This window comes from Euprymna scolopes, chromosome 31, assembly GCF_053919585.1.
Source record: "Euprymna scolopes isolate OS-2025 chromosome 31, ASM5391958v1, whole genome shotgun sequence".
NCBI classification, from domain to species: domain Eukaryota; kingdom Metazoa; phylum Mollusca; class Cephalopoda; order Sepiida; family Sepiolidae; genus Euprymna; species Euprymna scolopes.
Genome location: NC_136512.1, coordinates 18475349 through 18493401, shown reverse-complemented (window position 1 = coordinate 18493401; position 18053 = coordinate 18475349). Strand labels below are relative to the sequence as shown.

At 34.4% G+C, this 18053-nt stretch overlaps 1 protein-coding gene across 5 annotated transcripts in view; it reads left to right on the top strand.

Annotated features, from left to right (window-relative positions):
- LOC145255662 (uncharacterized) overlaps positions 1 to 18053 on the top strand; it is a 586940-nt gene that overhangs the window by 530607 nt on the left and 38280 nt on the right. The window contains exon 5 of one of the 5 annotated variants that reach the window (XM_080114219.1): positions 15990 to 16058. The exons of the other annotated variants lie outside the window; for them this stretch is intronic. The gene's annotated coding sequence lies outside the window, so the exon portion shown is untranslated. The remainder of the gene's footprint in view (positions 1 to 15989; positions 16059 to 18053) is intronic. 5 annotated transcript variants of the gene reach the window in all.

Here is an 18053-nt window from a genome sequence, read left to right as displayed (position 1 = left end):
GTAATAGATAGTGGCATAGAAATGTGCAGTTATCTGCCCACCTGAAGGACTGCGTAATGGATAGTGGCATAGAAATGTGCAGTTATCTGCCCACCTGAAGGACTGCGTAATGGATAGTGGCATAGAAATGTGCAGTTATCTGCCCACCTGAAGGACTGTGTAATGGATAGTGGCATAGAAATGTGCAGTTATCTGCCCACCTGAAGGACTGCGTAATGGATTGTGGCATAGAAATGTGCAGTTATCTGCCCACCTGAAGGACTGCGTAATGGATAGTGGCATAGAAATGGGAAGATAACTGCACACCTGAAGGACTGTGTAATAGATAGTGGCATAGAAATGGACAGATAACTGTGCACCTGATGGACTGTGTAATGGAGTGCTAGAATATCAAGTGGCTGCGGAGCTTCGATCAGAGTATGATCAAGAACTTCGGGCATGGATGGACAAGGTTTTGCTTGTGCCATATCCAGAAGATAAACTCAGACCTCTGAAGGGATCAGTTCCATTGATGGCTGTGATGCAGCGGAATAAGGCAAAAGTGTAACTGGTGATGGACGCGAACTAAATCATTAGATGTATTCAGGGCGAATGCAGATGTTTGCACTGCCAAGATGCACGAATGGCGCCAAAAAGGGCCAAACGTATCACTGCTTGACCTCTGGAGAGCATATATTCAAGTATGAGTCCACAGGACACTGCCATACAAGACCGTAGAGGTCGATGGAAATAGATACTGTCTGACATGTTTAGGGTTTGGCTTGAATGTGGCTCCTCTTATAATGAAGGCTATCGTTAGCAGGGTGCTATAACAGGAGTTAGTTGTGGACCGTGTAATGTTGGCTTACATCGATGTTGTACCCATTTCTAGAGTCCGAGAACATTTAGCTCGATTTGGACTAGAGTGCAAGAACCTGGAACGACTTGGAGACAGCATACATGTACTGTGACTGACAGTCTTAAGAGAGCACGGTGTCCTGCGCTGGAAACAAGAGAACACTATCCCAGAAAATCACAATATCATGAATGTATTTTCCTTGTGGAAAGCTTGTGGGATACCTCCGAGTCTGCATTGCTGCGTGTGGCATGTGGAGTAATAAAGAGAATAAGAAACGGCTGGGACGACAAGGTGACAGACTTCCTATTCTGGCATATGATGTGTGAGATGGTAGACGCAGTAAAACGGAAAGACATGGGACTGTGGTGGAGAATGCTTGTTGGTTGTAACCTGGGAACGATGCACAGCATATTAATCTGGCACAAAAAATGTTAAATGTAAATAAACATTATAGAATGCAACTTTGCGTGAGAAAAATAAATATTCAGTAATTTTACAGTCCATTTTTTATATTATTTTTATGTTTTGTTTATTTTCCGTTAAAACAAACTAAACGATAGCAACGCGTAGCAGGGTACAGCTAGTTACATGTAATTTTCAGTGTAAATCTTAACACCTTTTCTAAGACGCAACAAATGTCAACACGTTAGAGAAGCTACGGTTCATGTTGCTACATGAATTTTATTTAACTGAAACATACTATTTTTTTTTAAAGATTTATTTCTGAACTAACTTAAAATTCGTAACATTGTAATATTTACTTGCCTCCTTAGAGGTCGGTTTTTAATGTAGGGAAAATCCAGCTCCCCCAAAATGTGCACTCTGAATTGGTACAAAAATTGAAATCACTTAAGTTCACTGACCGAGGAAAGAACAAATACTGAACTTAAATTCTATTTTGAAAAGTAATATATCTTTAAAAAAGAAAAAAAAGGAATATATAAAATCGGCATATATTTTAATAATAATGGGTAAAATCCCTTCAAAGCGTATTGAGGTTATATGAGAAAATAAAGCTGTTTACGCATTACAAATGTTTCTTTTCTGTCTCATATTATGCATCAGTACATTAGGAGTCATTTCGAGTTAAAAGTTTATTTACTGCGCCCATCTGAACTAGAGAAAATCATGATTAAAATGCGTGTGTTTCACCTAATAAAGAATATGAAATATGGTCGACGTTCAGACTTACAGGTGATCAAAAAGTTAGATCAAGCGTACCGGAAAACGAAATGAGACCAAATTGACAACTTGGAAATTTAAAATGAAAAACCTAATGGTTAATATTTTTAAAATAAATAATTTTAACAATCTTTTTTTTTTCTTTTTTTTTTTGCGGTTGTGAGATGCAAAATAATTAAAACAACTTATTTTTACTTATGTAGAATAAATAAGAAAAATTAACTTAAATTTTTAAGTAAAATGTATTTTTAATTTAAAATGAAAAATAATTTTTTTTTAAAATATTTAAAAAAAATAATTTAGAATATTTGGACCCCCCCCCCCAACATTTAATTGTTTAAATTATTTTTCATGTTTGTTGCTGTTGCATTTATTCTACATAAATATGAAATATTTGTTTAAATTGTTTCTTTTAAAATTTTGGAGTTGTCAATTTGGTCTCATTTCGTTTTCCGGTACGCTCGATCTGACTTTTTGATTTACTGAACGTCGACCATATTTCATATTCTTCATTAGCTATTTTACACGAGACACACATTTTAATCATGATTTTTCTTTTTACAGTAAATAAACTTTTAACTCGAAATGACCCCTAATGTACTAATGCATAACTTAAGAAACAGAAAAGAAACATTTGTAATGCGTACACAGCTTTATTTTCTCATATAACCTCAATACGCTTTGAAGGGATTTTACCTGATAAAGAAGGGGTTTTCATTCAGAGCAGACAAAATGTCATGAATTGTGATTAGTGACGAGTATAAAAATGCGGCCAAATTTAACATAAAACGATCCCAACTTCCAGACCATTGTAACTTTTTAGAACTGCACTGTTAACCATTTTTTTTTTTTTCTATAGAAAATACATCCCATGCGTCTTACTTTTTTGGACGATTTCGTGTGTTCAACTTCGGGTTAGAGATAAAAAAAAAAAATTCAAAAAAAAAAGAGTTAACTGCCCTAAGAAGTTAGAATGTTCAGAGAGTGAGGGATCATTTTACATTAAATTTATATGCGAAACTAAGCCCTCACTTTAAATTTTAAAATATTTTTTTCAGGATGCTCACACGTAATCGTCTTTAAAAATAGAATCTCATTTTTTAGAAAGGAGGAAGGCAATAGTTGAGGGTCATCATTTACTTTTTAATAAATATTTTTATTTTTTGAAGAATTTAATGTTTTCCCTTTATGTAGTAATATGCCCGGGTGCTTGGAGGTGTATGTTGAGCAAAACAAAACAAAACAAAAAAAAATGGTAGTAGGAAGGCAGGCTCGAACCCGTACCGCAAAAGAGGAAAAGAACGGGGGGGTGGGGAAACTGACGTCTTTGCTGTTACGGCCACCGCGAAACCGGAAGTGACGTAGGTTTTAATTAAGGCTAGACAATCGAAAGGAGAGGATGACTTTCGAAAATATCGGCGAAAAAAGCCCCCCCCCCCGTAGAAAAGTGTCCAGTTGAAGGTGAAGATGTTAATGTTTTTAGCCAATTTTTCGATATTTGTTGTCTGAAAGGTCGAACTTCAAAACGATACTGATCTTGTGAAAATCCGTCGCCTCTGTCGAAAGTTTTAGGCAGACATGCATACATTTATATATTGGTAACTCAAAGTTTCGACACAAACCGATTAAAAAGCTTGCTCTATCTCTGAATACCCTTTATGTAAAATTTCAAATGTTTAGACCAGAAATTGCCTGAGTAATTTAGTAGAGACTGCAAAGATCTTTTTTTTTTTTACCTTGACCTCTATTATGACCCCTTAATATTGTTTTGGGCTCAAATCAAGTTATTAAGTTCGATCCATGTCCAAGGAACCGATATCTAAAATTTCAAGTGTTTAGACCCAAAATTGTCGGAGGAGTTTGGTAGAGTTCTCAAAGGTCAAATCGTTTAACTTTGACCCCTTAACAGCCAAATTTCTGGCCAAAAACCGATTACAAAGATTTTCTCAAATCTCACTACCCTGTATATCAAATTTCGAGTCTGTAGACTTAAAATTGACAGATTTATTGTGTAGGGAAATGTACACATACACATACAAACACCTTCGCTTTTATAGATATATAGATTTTGATAAACTTGTGAGATTTTTACCCAGATATTTTACTTGTCCCATTTTTTTTTTTTTTTTTTTTCCTATTTGTACACTTTGTCAATTTTTACCAGTGCTATTTTTACCGTGATATTTTACCCTTAAATGCTGTGAATGAAAATTGGGAGTTTCTGTGTTATTGTAGCGAAATTCGGAAATCGAAATATTGATTTTCAAGTGAAGCCAATTATATCTACTTAAATTTCATTTCACAGTAATGAATATATCCCAAAATTACAAAAAAACAAAAAACAAAAAAAAAACAAACAAACAAAAAGAACTATTGGTAGAAAATTAATTATTAATGAAAATAGTTATCGAAGACAATTAGCAAAATATAAGTTTTTCAAAGAAAATAACAAAATAAAATAAAGAAATAAAAGAAATCGGTGAGTTATAATAATAATAATAATAATAATAATAATAATAATAATAATAATAATCGGTGAGTTCAAAAGGGAGGTAAATACTTTCTGAAAACTGAAAAACTTTGGCCAATTTTAGCAAAACTTAATTTTCACTAATTGCCTTTGAAAACAAGTTTTCATTTAATAACTAATTTTCTACCTCATTGTTTTTTCGTAATTTTTGGATATGTTCATTACTGTGACATGATACGACAATAGATACCATTGGTTGCACTTGAAATCCAGTGTTCGAATTTCGCTACAAAATAACACAGAAGAACCTAAAATTAAAGTAATAATCTATTTGCCAATTCCAGTTACTTCCCTTTGATCAAAAGTTTTTAAACATGTCGACTTTTACTAAAAGTCAACCCACGATTTTTTTCTCGTCGTTTTTTTTCTTTTTTTTCTGCGAAGGGGAGAAAGTAAAATAAAGAGTGAAATTGTTTTTATTACAGGTCTGACATAATTTTCTCTTTTCCACAAATCAATAATGACACTTTCAGCACCATTTTTACTTCCTATTTTAAAAGTTGACCTAGTTTTGCGTAAGAACAGGGTAGTTAAAAAAGTTCAGAATAAATAAATTAAAAAAGAGAAATATAAGTCTTTTAAATATTAAAAACCACAAGATCAAAATAGAAATCTATCCATGAACTAACTTATTTAAACTCCGATGTTTTTTTTCTCCGATTTGTTTATGAAAAGTTTCGTTTCTTTCTCTTTGTTGTGTGCGTGTGTTTGCCTCTGTTTAGATTTGCGTGTGCGACGTTTTAAACATTGCTATGAAAATTGATTAAAAAAACAAAAACAGTGTATTTGTACACATTTAATAAACTTAAAAATATTTTTTTTTAAGAATATAATTTGTCCACATTCTAAAATTATTTTGACAATTAAGAAAAAAAAAATGCATTTCATTTAATTTCAATATTTAGATTTATAGACAGTTTGTGTTCATTTCGTCTTTATTGACAAGTTCACGTGTCTAACTGTATTTCCCGCGCCCAGATAACTAGATAAAGAATGCAACTGAGTAAAATGAAACGAAATATTAAAATTAAAAATCATATATATATATATATATATATATATATATATATATATATATATATATATATATATATATATATATTAGCAAAAGTACCCGTCGTTGACTGGGTTCAAAAACAGCCTACAGAAAATGGGCTCTGATTTATGAAAGTATGATAGGTTATGAAAAGGAAGGGTTGTAAAGAGATAGCTTCGAATTTGGGGGTATCAAAACCAAAGCAAAATATGATGAAAGTAAAAATAAAATAGATAAACCCCATAATTTATTATACCATACCTGTTCACACTGAAACACTTATCACAATATTCTATGGATCTATATTAAAAAACCTTGTTAAACTTTGCGACATATTTCCATTTTATGGAGGTCAGGCGCGAACGAACACCCCATAATTTTATTATACCATATTTCTTCAAACTGAAACATAATTATCAAAGTATACTTACGCAGATAGACATGAAAAATCTTTATTAAAGTTTGTGCCCATTTCCATTCTATGGAGGCCAGGCGCGAATGCAGACCCCACAATTTTATTATACCATCCCTATTTAAGTTAAAACATACTTATCAAAGTATTCTTATGTACATCTATATCAAAAACACTTGTAAACGTTTTTTTTTTTTTTTTATTTCCATACTTTGTGAACCAGGCGCGAAAGCAGACCCCACAATTTTAATGACCCACCATTCTGCCAGATCAAACCTAGCCATTCCTGTGTCTCGATACATCTTCTATCATTATATGTGATCGGTTTTTTAAAATAGTTAACCATATAGGAGCCTATTCGTGACCACACACACACACAGCTATATATATATATATATATATATATATATATATATATATATATATATATATATATATATATATAAAAATCTATTATAATGAATTTCCGTTCTGAAACAAATCAGCCGTTTTATCAATTTTGTTAATAGTGGACTGAAATAAAATTTCGTAGAATCACAAAGTAATTTGAAGTCATTAAGAATTCTTAGTAAATCCTCATTTATTAAAAGATTGGTGCTTATTCAAATTGGCACTTATGGCAACAACGTACTTGCTACAGAACGGAGCTGTCTTATTCGCAAAATTACGTAAATCAATCAAATATTTTTTTTAAACTATGAAAATAAAAATTTACGAATTTTAGCGATTTTACTACTAAACTGTATTGAACATAAGACTGATTGTTGACTTCGACACTTCGATTTGAGTTTTCTCCCTCTTATTTATTTTATCGGATTTCATTATTCCCGAGGAAAACACTACGACTCGTAGAATTTGATTTTCTTGAATAAAATCTTTAAAAATCTATTTGATCAAATAACGTAATTTTTGGAATATGACATATTCGTTCTGTAACGAGTACGTACATCATATAGGCTTTTCTGTATTTTCTTTACTTTTAATTGATGCCATAAGTGCCAATTTGAATAAGCACCAATGCGTGTGTGCGCGCGCGTGTGACCGTTCCCTATGGATTCGGAAACGAGTAGGCCGATGTTTTAAAAAATGTCACACTATGTGTGTCTAGGAGTGTTCTTACGTCGGCTTTGTATCGGTATGCACCTAAATATCGAAAATCGATAATCGAAGCAATTTGATTAAAGAAGGAAGTCCGATTTTGACGAAAGTTAACATTTTTATATAACCTAACATCACAAGTGAATTTGAGAAGTTTTATCATCGCATAAGCAGAAGAAAGATCCAACCTATAAAATCAACCGTAGATTCAAGGGCGCGTTCGAAATATGTTTCTGTTTCGAGTACAATTGAATCACGATACTTGACTTTTTGCGTTTTAGACTTTTAAAAATGAAGCCACTATACAGATACTTTTATGAAATCAATAGATTTTCTACAGTGCAATGTAGACTATAATGCATTGTGGACTAAGTCACTGCGGGGGGGGCACGTGGAGCTTCCTATCGGTAGACTACAATGGGTGTTCCTAACTAGAGCAGGCTCAGGCAATCAATCGATTTGATTTAAAAATAAAAAAAATGGACGATTTCACCGATTTTGATGACAATAAAAGTATGGGAAGGTAGAATATTTGTTGATCCTCATTCAATCCTGGACAACGTCGGGTCTCCCTGCTAGTGTGTGGTGTGTGAGATTTTCTTTATCTTTTCATCTACTCACTTCTTTTTTTTTATCGCCCCTTTATGTCTTCCCTTTATATTCCCCTCTTTCTCCACACGTTTGTCATAATTTATTAGGTAAAGTCCAACTTTGATCAAAGACACCCGTCTTAGATGTTAGCATTTTTGTCAGTCTTAATAATCCATATATAAATTAGCATTGTTCTACTTATAGTAATTATACTTATATATACTTTTAATTATAAAATACATACTAATAATAAAAAAATCCAATTGGCACGATTGAGCCTAAGAAATACTTCGGCCTTCTCTCCAGAAACATCACAATTATATCTTGAATAAATAAGTTTTTTTTTTTTTTTTTTTTTTTTTTTTTTGTGAATCATATGACTCCTAACATTTTTCATTTATTTTTACCAACTTTTATCCTCTTTAACCCCCAATAAATAAATAAAAAATAAACAAAAAAACCTCGGAAACTATTTGTTTTTTCTTTTCTTTCCCTGATGAGTTATTTGGTGTTCGTACGCGAGTCATATCAGGCCGCCCGGTCCTAAAATAGGTATAAATATTATATTTTAATTAATGCTGAATTCTTATTTATTATAAACAGAAATACCGTAGGTATTAAATGTAACATTAGATTCCATAAAAAAAAAAAAAAAATGAAAAGAAACTGAGGCCTGTGCATGCGAGTATTGTTTTTACTAAACAGTTCACTTCTCGTAAGAGAAAAAAAATACTCTAGCTGAAGTCGAAACCAAAACCTAAAGCGTCAAGTGAATCGAGTACAATAATCATTAGGCCAGCCTGATATGATCTTTAAAAAGTGTTTTCAAACCTACTTATTTATAACATAAGGAATATGTCATGTGAACGATTCACGTATGCGTATTCGTGAAACAATAAACAGATAAAAATCCGATGACCCCCCCTCCAGGTACCAATTTCTCAATTTTGACCCTTTAGCCCCTATTTTCCGGGTGATAACCGATTAGTTTTTCACGTGTCTGAATACTCTATATACCAAATTTCAAGTTTGTAGATAAAAAAATCGTCGAGTATGTAAGTTGAGAGGTGACTTCACACATTCTCACTAATTATCATTCCAAAACCAAGTGTATTTAATTCACATTCATAATATTTTATTAATTTTTTATGAAGTACACTCTTTCTTCTTACACGTGTTTCGTTGAATAACTGAAACTCACTAAATAATTCATCAGAGACAAAAAACATAACAGTTGGAACGTTTTGTTTGTATTGAATAAAAAAAAATGGTTTGGTGGAGAAAAAATATAGCTAAAAAAAGTGGAAATATTTAAAAGCTGCAAGAAAAATAGATATCTATGTGTGTGTGTGTGTGTGTGTGTGTGTGTGTGTGTGTGTGTGTTTTCTATTTACCACCTGTAGAGGTTACCTTTCCTTTATTTACAAGGCTGTGTTAGAATTTGCTTTGTGTGGACCGGCATCTTTATAGTTTTTTTGTTTTCTTCTCGTTTCATTGTCTTCTTTATCCCCATCTTAATTTTCTCCCCCCCTCCTCCTCCTCCTCCTCATTGTTATCAGCTGAGGTTGGCCAACAGGTCATCCACAGGCACACTTGTCCCACGTGTGCCCAACCAAGCTGCTTGTTCTTATCAAGCTTCCTTTGTTCACTGTTGCTGTAGCCCCCCCTTCATCTGTCCCCCCTTGTCCCCAATAAAAAAGGGGGACGCCTCTCCCCCTCTCCTTAACCACCATCGTCACCACCGCCGGTTGCTTATTTGAAAATCTATTGTATACGACGGTATACTTTTCTTAGTTCATCTCTTTTTCCCTACCTGTCCCCAGAGCAGATGTCCAATGGCACCTCCAAAGGTGCTTGAGGCTGCAAATAGCCTTTGATAAGAACACTGCTTTCACCTGTTCTGGGTCCTTAATTTGTGACTGACAAGTGGGGAAGGAGGGAAACAGAATGTGTGTGTGTATAAGAAAGAGAAAGAAAGTGGAACAGTAAATACAGTAAAACAAAGTAACTGAAAGACGAAAGAGTGACAACAGAAAGACAAGAGTAAAGAGAGAGAAAGAGAGAGAGAGAGAAGAGAAAAATAAATTGTCAAAAAAGAGAGAGAGGATGGTAAAGAGTGATATGCGCGCGCACGCACGCACACACACACACACACACACACACACACACACACACACACACACAAAGAGAGTCACTCAGGTTTTTTTTCTCCTTTGAATTAAAACCAAAGCGTGGGGGTAGGAGTTGCGAAGCTAGAGAAACCGGGGGTACTAAGAAGTGATCAATTAGATCTTACAGCCTGTCAGCTCCACACGCCTGAAGTGTGCAAGGTACCCTCTACCCCAACCAGTACTCCCTCACTTCCCCCCCCCTCGATATTGGTACTAGGAGGAGGAGTGGTGGTGATAGTAGTATCACCACTGCTTAGACAGGTATATCAAGTTAGCCCTACTTGTGTTTGCTTAATTAAAATAATTTTCCTGTCTCAACTTTAATTTCACAAATGGTAAACAATCAACTATTTTTATCCTTGTAAGCACTACATAAACATGGGCTAGATTTTCCAACTTGTTTCAATTAGAAACACTGTCACAACTTTTTCTCACACACATTACTGTAATTTATATACACACAGGATGCTATTTATTAAATTGCTTTATATTATTATTTTATGCTATATATATATATATATATATATATATATATATATATATATATATATATATATATATATATATATGGTGCTAAATGCACACTGATCCGCGCTTTTTTAAATTGTATTTCCAAGTTTAAATTGTTATGTTTTTTTTTTATTCAATTGTAAGGTTAAAGTATAGAATAGGTTCAAAACACACTCCCCATGTTAAGAATGACTTTTTAAATAATAACGTTATTATTTAAGCACGGATTAGTAAGTGCACTTGCACTAGTACCAATATTATTACTAAACAAGCGATTACTTAGTCCGCGGAACTGGAAATAAGAAAGTATAATAATTTCCCACTCCGCGAATTAAATAACAGTTAGGTTAATAATATTACTTGGGTACTTATGCAATATGCATCTATGTTATCGCGCTGAAATAATAATGTTATTATTTAGAAAGCCATTCCTAACATGGGGAAGGGAAGGTTTTTTGTAATTATTCTGTACTTCCACCTAACAATTTAAAAAACAAAAACATTGTAAATCTTGAATTTAACTTGAAAATACTATTTTTACCAAAAAAAAAAAAATAATAAATAAATAAAAAAATTTTTTTTAAATAGTACGGTAACATAGATGCATAAGCACCATTACTTGCCTAAAAACAGCATGCATCACTAAAAAATAGAAACCGCTTCAAATGCATTCTTGGGAAATAAATTTCCAACATTACAAATATATTGTATACAAATATAATCATGGCAAGAAACGTTTACGTGTAAGCAATAATAACATTACCTTTAACTGAATGCGGTGATTTTTTTTTTTTAATATAGATTAAAAAAAAAAAAAAAAACAACTATTTACTTATGAAAGGATAGAAATTTTCAAAATTAAGTTAACCTGACGAATTTCTTCGGTGGAATGAAATACAAGCGTTTCTGTGTAGCCTACTTTTTGCAATTCTATATTTATATAACACTCATATATTGAGCACTGTTAAAGTAAATATTGAAATACAAGTGTGTGTGTGCATTTGTGTCTGTGTGTGCGCGCTTGTGGCTAATAAGCGACGTAGACAAAGGATTAGATTTGTTATGGTAACTGTTTCTGTGTTCGGTGATCATCGATCCAGATGTACGGACGCTCTTTCACGGAGAAGGCGACCTAATTTAATTAGGGTATGTCGTAGAAGTTAAAGGTCAATCAGGATAGTCATTTGAAAATTTCAAAACGACTCGTATAAATGTCCTTTTTTAATATATATATATATATATATATATATATATATATATATATATATATATATATAATTGACAGAGACAGACCTCGACCAGTATGGAAATATATTTTCTTTCGACAGTTCGAAATGGAAGCGAACATAGACTTCTATTTTGGCCAGGAGCAAAGTGTAGTAGTTGTGTCTCTTCATCGCTCTCCTCCCCCTCCCCAAATCAACAGTGATTAGACCATTCCTGTAATGATCTGGTTCTTGTTGATTGCGATGTAATACTAGTTCTGTGCAGTTCTAGGAGGCCCACCCTCCCAAGCTTTGCCTTCTCTCTTTGAGAAGGGGGGGGTAGTTTATTGCTAATCGCCTAAGGTGCACTTACCGAGGAATGCCGAAGGGGCTGCCCAGGCACTTTTACAAGTCAGAGTGACCCTCCCGGGGGGGGATGCTAACTTCTACATCCCACTTTCGGACATTCGTTTCACAGTGGCAGAGAGCTAAATACCCCTCTCCTTTTAGGGTGAATGCTGGAGTCCCCCCCCTCTCACATTAAAAAAACGACCATAAAACTCTGCCCTCGTCGGAGGGGAGTAAATGGGGACTTTGATATTTTTATTCGCATTTTGTGATAATTTCCAATTATTTTAAAAATAACTGTTAAGTCCCAGAATACAATCCTTCTTTTCTATATGGGGGGGGGGGTGTCGGTCGTCTGGTAGAATCCAGACTAGTTCGTTCACAAATTTTTATCCCCATCTGGGGGAAATGAGGGAGCATTATGTCTAACTTTGTCGGAGTGTATTGGGGAGAGGGGAGTGAATAAACGGATTCTTTTAATTGTTTGAAAACTTATTTAAAAAAAAAAAAAAAAAAAAAAAAAGGAAAAAACTTAAAAACATTGTCTTCTTGACTGGTTTGATTTTGATATTCGTTTAAAACTTTATGAAAATACCCAACTTTTTAAATTTATTTAAAATGACGTACTCTTCCCCTTGTTTTGAATGCAAGCACTTTTCTCTCTCCTCTACTCTTTTCTTCCCTCTCTCTTTGAAACATACTTATTACTGTTTTGAGTATGTCCGTTTACTGTTGCTTATTTCGAAGTAATTTATTAGCCGTTGCTATTGTCGTCGACGCCCCCTTCCTCCCACGTGTATTACGGGTGCCCGTGTTGTTCCTTTTCATTCAGTCTGGCTGACTTGAGGTCCGTTGTTCTCTCCACGTGGCATGAGGAGGAGGGGGGAGAAGAAGGATAGCAAGAGTAAGACAGTGCGCTTTGGTGTTTAAGAACAACTAGAAGAAAGGGCCTCATTAAATAACTGACTTAAATGTTCTTTTAGACACCTGTTTGATAAGGTTCGCTGTCGTTTTGCTATCGGGTTACTAGATGTAGAGTCTGTTTCAATAATGTGTGCCCTAAACCCAGCTGTATATTAAGCAAATCCTCTTAACGTGACTTGCTGTAGTAGTAGTAGTAGTAGTAGTAGTAGAACGACGCTTTTCCAGCGGCCCGTTTACTGCGAAACTCCTTTTGACAACACCTGCAAGCCTTAGTTTCTCTTTTGTCCTTTTAATAAATAAGCTAGTTACTTAAATATTCAAATAGCTTTGCAACTGGTGTGATTTTTTTCTTCTTTTTTAAAAAAACATTTTAATATCATTTTTTTCTACAAACATACCTATGCATGCACAGATATAAACACGCACACACACACAATTCCAAGTTAATATTTTCCAGAGGTGAAGCATTAAGCAATGGAAGCATTAAGCAACCAATAAAGTTTTAATGAGGTTAATACAAGAGTGCTCAATATTAAAGTATAACAAGACATGCCTTTTATTTGTTTTACATAAGCATTAATTAATATGTCGCTACATATTCATGAGCATGTTTCTGGCAGTCAGTTAGAAGTAACTAGAGACCTCTTCAGGTGATATTGCTTATACTAAAGTTCAGTCATGAATCAATTACTGACTGAAACATGCCCGTGAATGTGCAGCGACATATCAATGCTAATGTAAAACAAATAAAAAGTGTGTATGTATGTATATATATATATTAGTAGTCATTCAGACAGATAGTTTCACTGTATATCACAGCTCTTCAGTGCGGCTACTAGCACCAAACCCGAACTAGAGTTCGAACCTACAATCATCAAGTTGATAGTAGACAGTTCTACCCTCTAGCTCATGGGATCGGTGCCCGTAAACGACCTCCTCAAATTTCTATTTATTTAAACATTTGACCGTTGTTATTTACAGTGCTCGATTTGTTTTTATTATTATTATTATTATTTACAAAGAACTTTGCGTTACACCAGGCAAGCAGCGAATGAAGTCGCTTGTGACAGTGCTCTAGTAGAGCACTAGCACTGCTGAGTGCTCTACCTAAGAAGGGGGAGGGCTAAAGGTAATTGTAGTTTTTACACTTTTTTTTGTAATTGACTTATGAACTAAGAAAGTTGGTATCTCCACTTTTAATATGAAAATATTAAAATACGCCCGATTGTTGTAGCATTTATTTTTTGTAAGATATAATGCTGTTTTAATGGCAGCCATCTTAAAGCTGAAAGGTTCCAGATAAAAAAAAAAAGAAACAAACAAAACGTAAGGAAATTCTCTTTTTATTGCAAAAGTATTATTCAGTAACCCAGCCTCTATTGACTTGCCTCGCCAAGAGAATAAGGGTAGGCACAAGGTCAGTTTTTAATGTAGGTATTTGTCGACATTCTCCCGGTTGAGGAAAGGGAAGACTCTGATCACTGATTACAAACTAACCCTCTTTACCAAAGGAGTAAGGGGTAAGGTATGAAATCGAGCAGAACCATGCTCCACTATGACATGTCAGAAGGCCTGTTTTATCTCAATTGATTAGCCGGGGTAACTAAGTGCACTCCACGAATTCAGTTTTCTTAAACTAAAAGTACACTTTTTTTTTTTTTTTTTTTTTTTTTTTTTTTAAGCGTGTGACTTAAATGATATAATAAAAAGGTATAGGAACAATAGTTAACGAAGATTCTCGCCGTCCTCATGTTAAGAAGAGATTTCTTAAATACTTTCTTATTTAGAAACTTATTTTTAACATGTGGGCGGACATTGTTAATTATTCTGTAGCTTTACCTAAATAAAGTTATGCCTTTTTTCTTTTAAATTTAGCGAAAAAAGAAACATTGAGTACAAATGTGTTTAGCGGGCAGTGTATTTCGAACAGCCCACCCCCCACCCCACATATATATATATATATATATATATATATATATTATGACCGGGCAACGCCAGGCTGCGTGTTGCACGCAGCCTGGCGTTGCCCGGTCATAAAATATGCTTAAATATATTTATATTTATGCAAATTTCGTATTCATTATTATATAGCCAATTCGCTTTCGATTAGTATATTGTACCCAATAAATAGTTTTGATTTTATAAGTTTAAAAAAAAATGACTTGGGTGCCATCAGCTAGAATCGAAACCAAAACATGTAGCTATCATAAATAATATATTTAAACACTTCTGTGTTAGTTACGACATTGACTCCGACGATTCTTCACGGTAAAATCTTATCAAGATTTAAATGTGTTGTATACTTTTATTTGTTTTACATAAGCATAATATTTCACTACACATTCATGAGCATGTTTCAGTTAGTCAAGTACGAGATACCTCTTCAGGCGGTGTTTTTTAAACAATATCGCCTGAAGAGGTTTCTAGTAACTACGTGACCGAAACATGCTCATGAATGTTCAGCGACATATTAATGCTTATGTAAAACAAATGAAAGCTATTTCTTGCCCTACTTTGGTATTGAACACTCTTGTATTGATATCGTTAAAACTTCATTGGTTATTTTACCTCTGGAAAATATGAACCTGGAATTATATATATATATATATCAAACTAGGACGGCCCACAAAGTTTTATAATTATTAAGATAAAGGAAAGAAATCGGTGCTTTAGGATGAAAGGAGGCGGTTTTTATTGTAGCGGTATTCAAGGGTTGTGTATACTAGAAACAACAATCAACTTACCTTTACCACCCTCTTCTTCATTTGTTTTTACTTTTTAGTAACCCATCCCTTCCCTTACCCTTCGCAAGACCGCCCCCGCTTGTCGCTATTGCTGTTGTATTTTTAGCTTTCTTTGACACGTGCGTTGCTTAGGCACCATTCCTCTGTCCAGATGATTAAATCTGTCAATCTTCTGCCTCACCCACCGACTGAAAAGTAAAGGACGAGAGAGAGAGAGAGAGAGAGAGAGTGAGAACTCACACACGAAAACAAAACTAATCTTTCAATGGTCAGTTTCGCAAATCCCGCCCCTTTTTGGCTTGTCCGATACACCATCCCCTTGTCATACGTCTTTGCCTACTCGAAAGAGGCCTCACCTCTCCATCCTTATTATTGTAATTTCTTCTTCTTCTCCTTCAAGATGGTGCGCCCATGCCAAATTCGTTTGTGGGTGTGGACCAACGGACCTTAGCGGCAGGATCAGTTCCATGTAAGAGACTCTTAGAAACTTAATCTTTTAAGTATGTCTTTTTTATTTACAGATTTCAAAAAAAAAAAAAAAATCTCTTGCCGCGATGGAAACTTAATACACTCCATAGGAATGCCAGCATTTCAGCTAATTAATGTCACACGTCCACATTTTAAGGGCATTTTCAGCGTTTAAATTTGTAATAATGACTACGTTAATATATTTCTAGCGCTCAGTGTCTTCGATAAAACATTGAGAACAGGAGTCGGTACTTATGCAGTGCACTTATGTTACCGTGCTGAAATAATAACGTTATTTAGAAAGCCATTCTTAACATGGGGAGGGGAATCTTGTAACTATTTTGTACCTAACGATTTAATAAAAAGGTATCGTGACACTTGAATTTAACTTGAAAATGCTATTTAAAAAATAGTACGGTAACATAAGTGTATAAGCACCAAAAAAAAAAAAAAAAAAACCACACACACCACACCACCACACATTTCCATATCAAAAAATTTCCTGAATATTTTTTTAACGTTTTTCATAAAAACTCTGCGGGCCAGATTAAAGATTTTGGCGGGCCGTAGTTTGGAGACTCCTGGTATAGAGAATTAATGGCACGCGGTGACTGCCAGTTTTGAGCCTTTCAGGAAGATAAACTTAGTAACTGTCATTTATTCTGCGCCCCCACTTTTCAATCTATCGTAACTTGACAACAGTTTAACTTTTTAGTCGCATTAAAATAAACATTTAATGATTTGAAATTGACTTTGCTCGAATACCTGTTGTCAAAAGATTCTTATGGGTATCTATGCAGAATTGTCCTGAAAATGGAAGATTTTTTTAAGTAAATTTACAAAAAAAAAAAAGCCCCCAAAATCTTTCACGTGTTTAATATCGTCTGTGTTTACAATTTGCGTTTACGCTGCTTTCAAATCGTAAACTGTTTCAACCATTTCCGGGACTGACTACTAAATTCCTCTGGATGTTCATTTCTTACAAGCATTATCTTTTTCCCGTTTAATGCCCGCTATTAATATAAAAAGTTGTTACTATACTCCCCCCCCCCCTAAATCGCCGCTACCCCCATAGAGAAAGTAATGCCTGGGAAGATGGCCCCATAACAAAATAGTATTTTATAATACTCGCTCCTCAAAGAAGGAGGCAATGCCTGAAAAGATGGCATCATGAACGAAGGAACTGATAAGATTTAGGGGGTGGGAGCGATATTACGTGTCCAACATGAAACGCAAAACATTCGCCAAAAGTTGAATCATTCAATTCATTAACTTAGTAGGGTTTCAATTCTCAGTTAGATACACATGTCACGCCACGCTGAGGAGCTCTGCACGGCGAAACAACCGTCTGTAGATTATATATTCCAAACAAGTTTGATTACTCCCCCCCCCCATACACACCATTGATTTTTCTTTTATATCTTTTAACCAGCGGAGTCAGAAGATATAAGGGTCGATTTTGACCTTCCCCCTCTTTTTTTTTTTTTTTTTTTTAAATCTTAAAAATATTCAAACTGTTGATTCAGCGAATGTTAAATAACCTGACTCCTTCGAAAATGTTCCATTTCGCGACGTTGCTTTTCACGAAAGCTTGTTATTCTTAGTACAATTAAAAAAATATTGATGTATAAATTTCCTTACAAGTTGGAATAGGTTTTGGAAATTTTAGGACTTCTTATTTCGACCGGTGTAAGCTCCCTCCACCCTTTGACCTTCATCGGATGTATATTTTTAATGTAAAACTTTTACATTAATTAGCACTCTAACCGACTGTTTGACGGAACGAGAACAATCTACCGTCGTAGATAAAATAAAGGATTTAGTTTCAAACTCCGTCGAGGTTTCGAAATTTGACTCAAAGCTTCGAGTTTGGAAAGATGCCCGGTAAAGATAGTTAACTAAGTTTGTAAATAATGTAATTATTTACAAACCCATTTTTAACACGAGAAAGGCGGGGTTGAGGGGGATTCTTTTAACTATTCTGCGTCGTCATCAG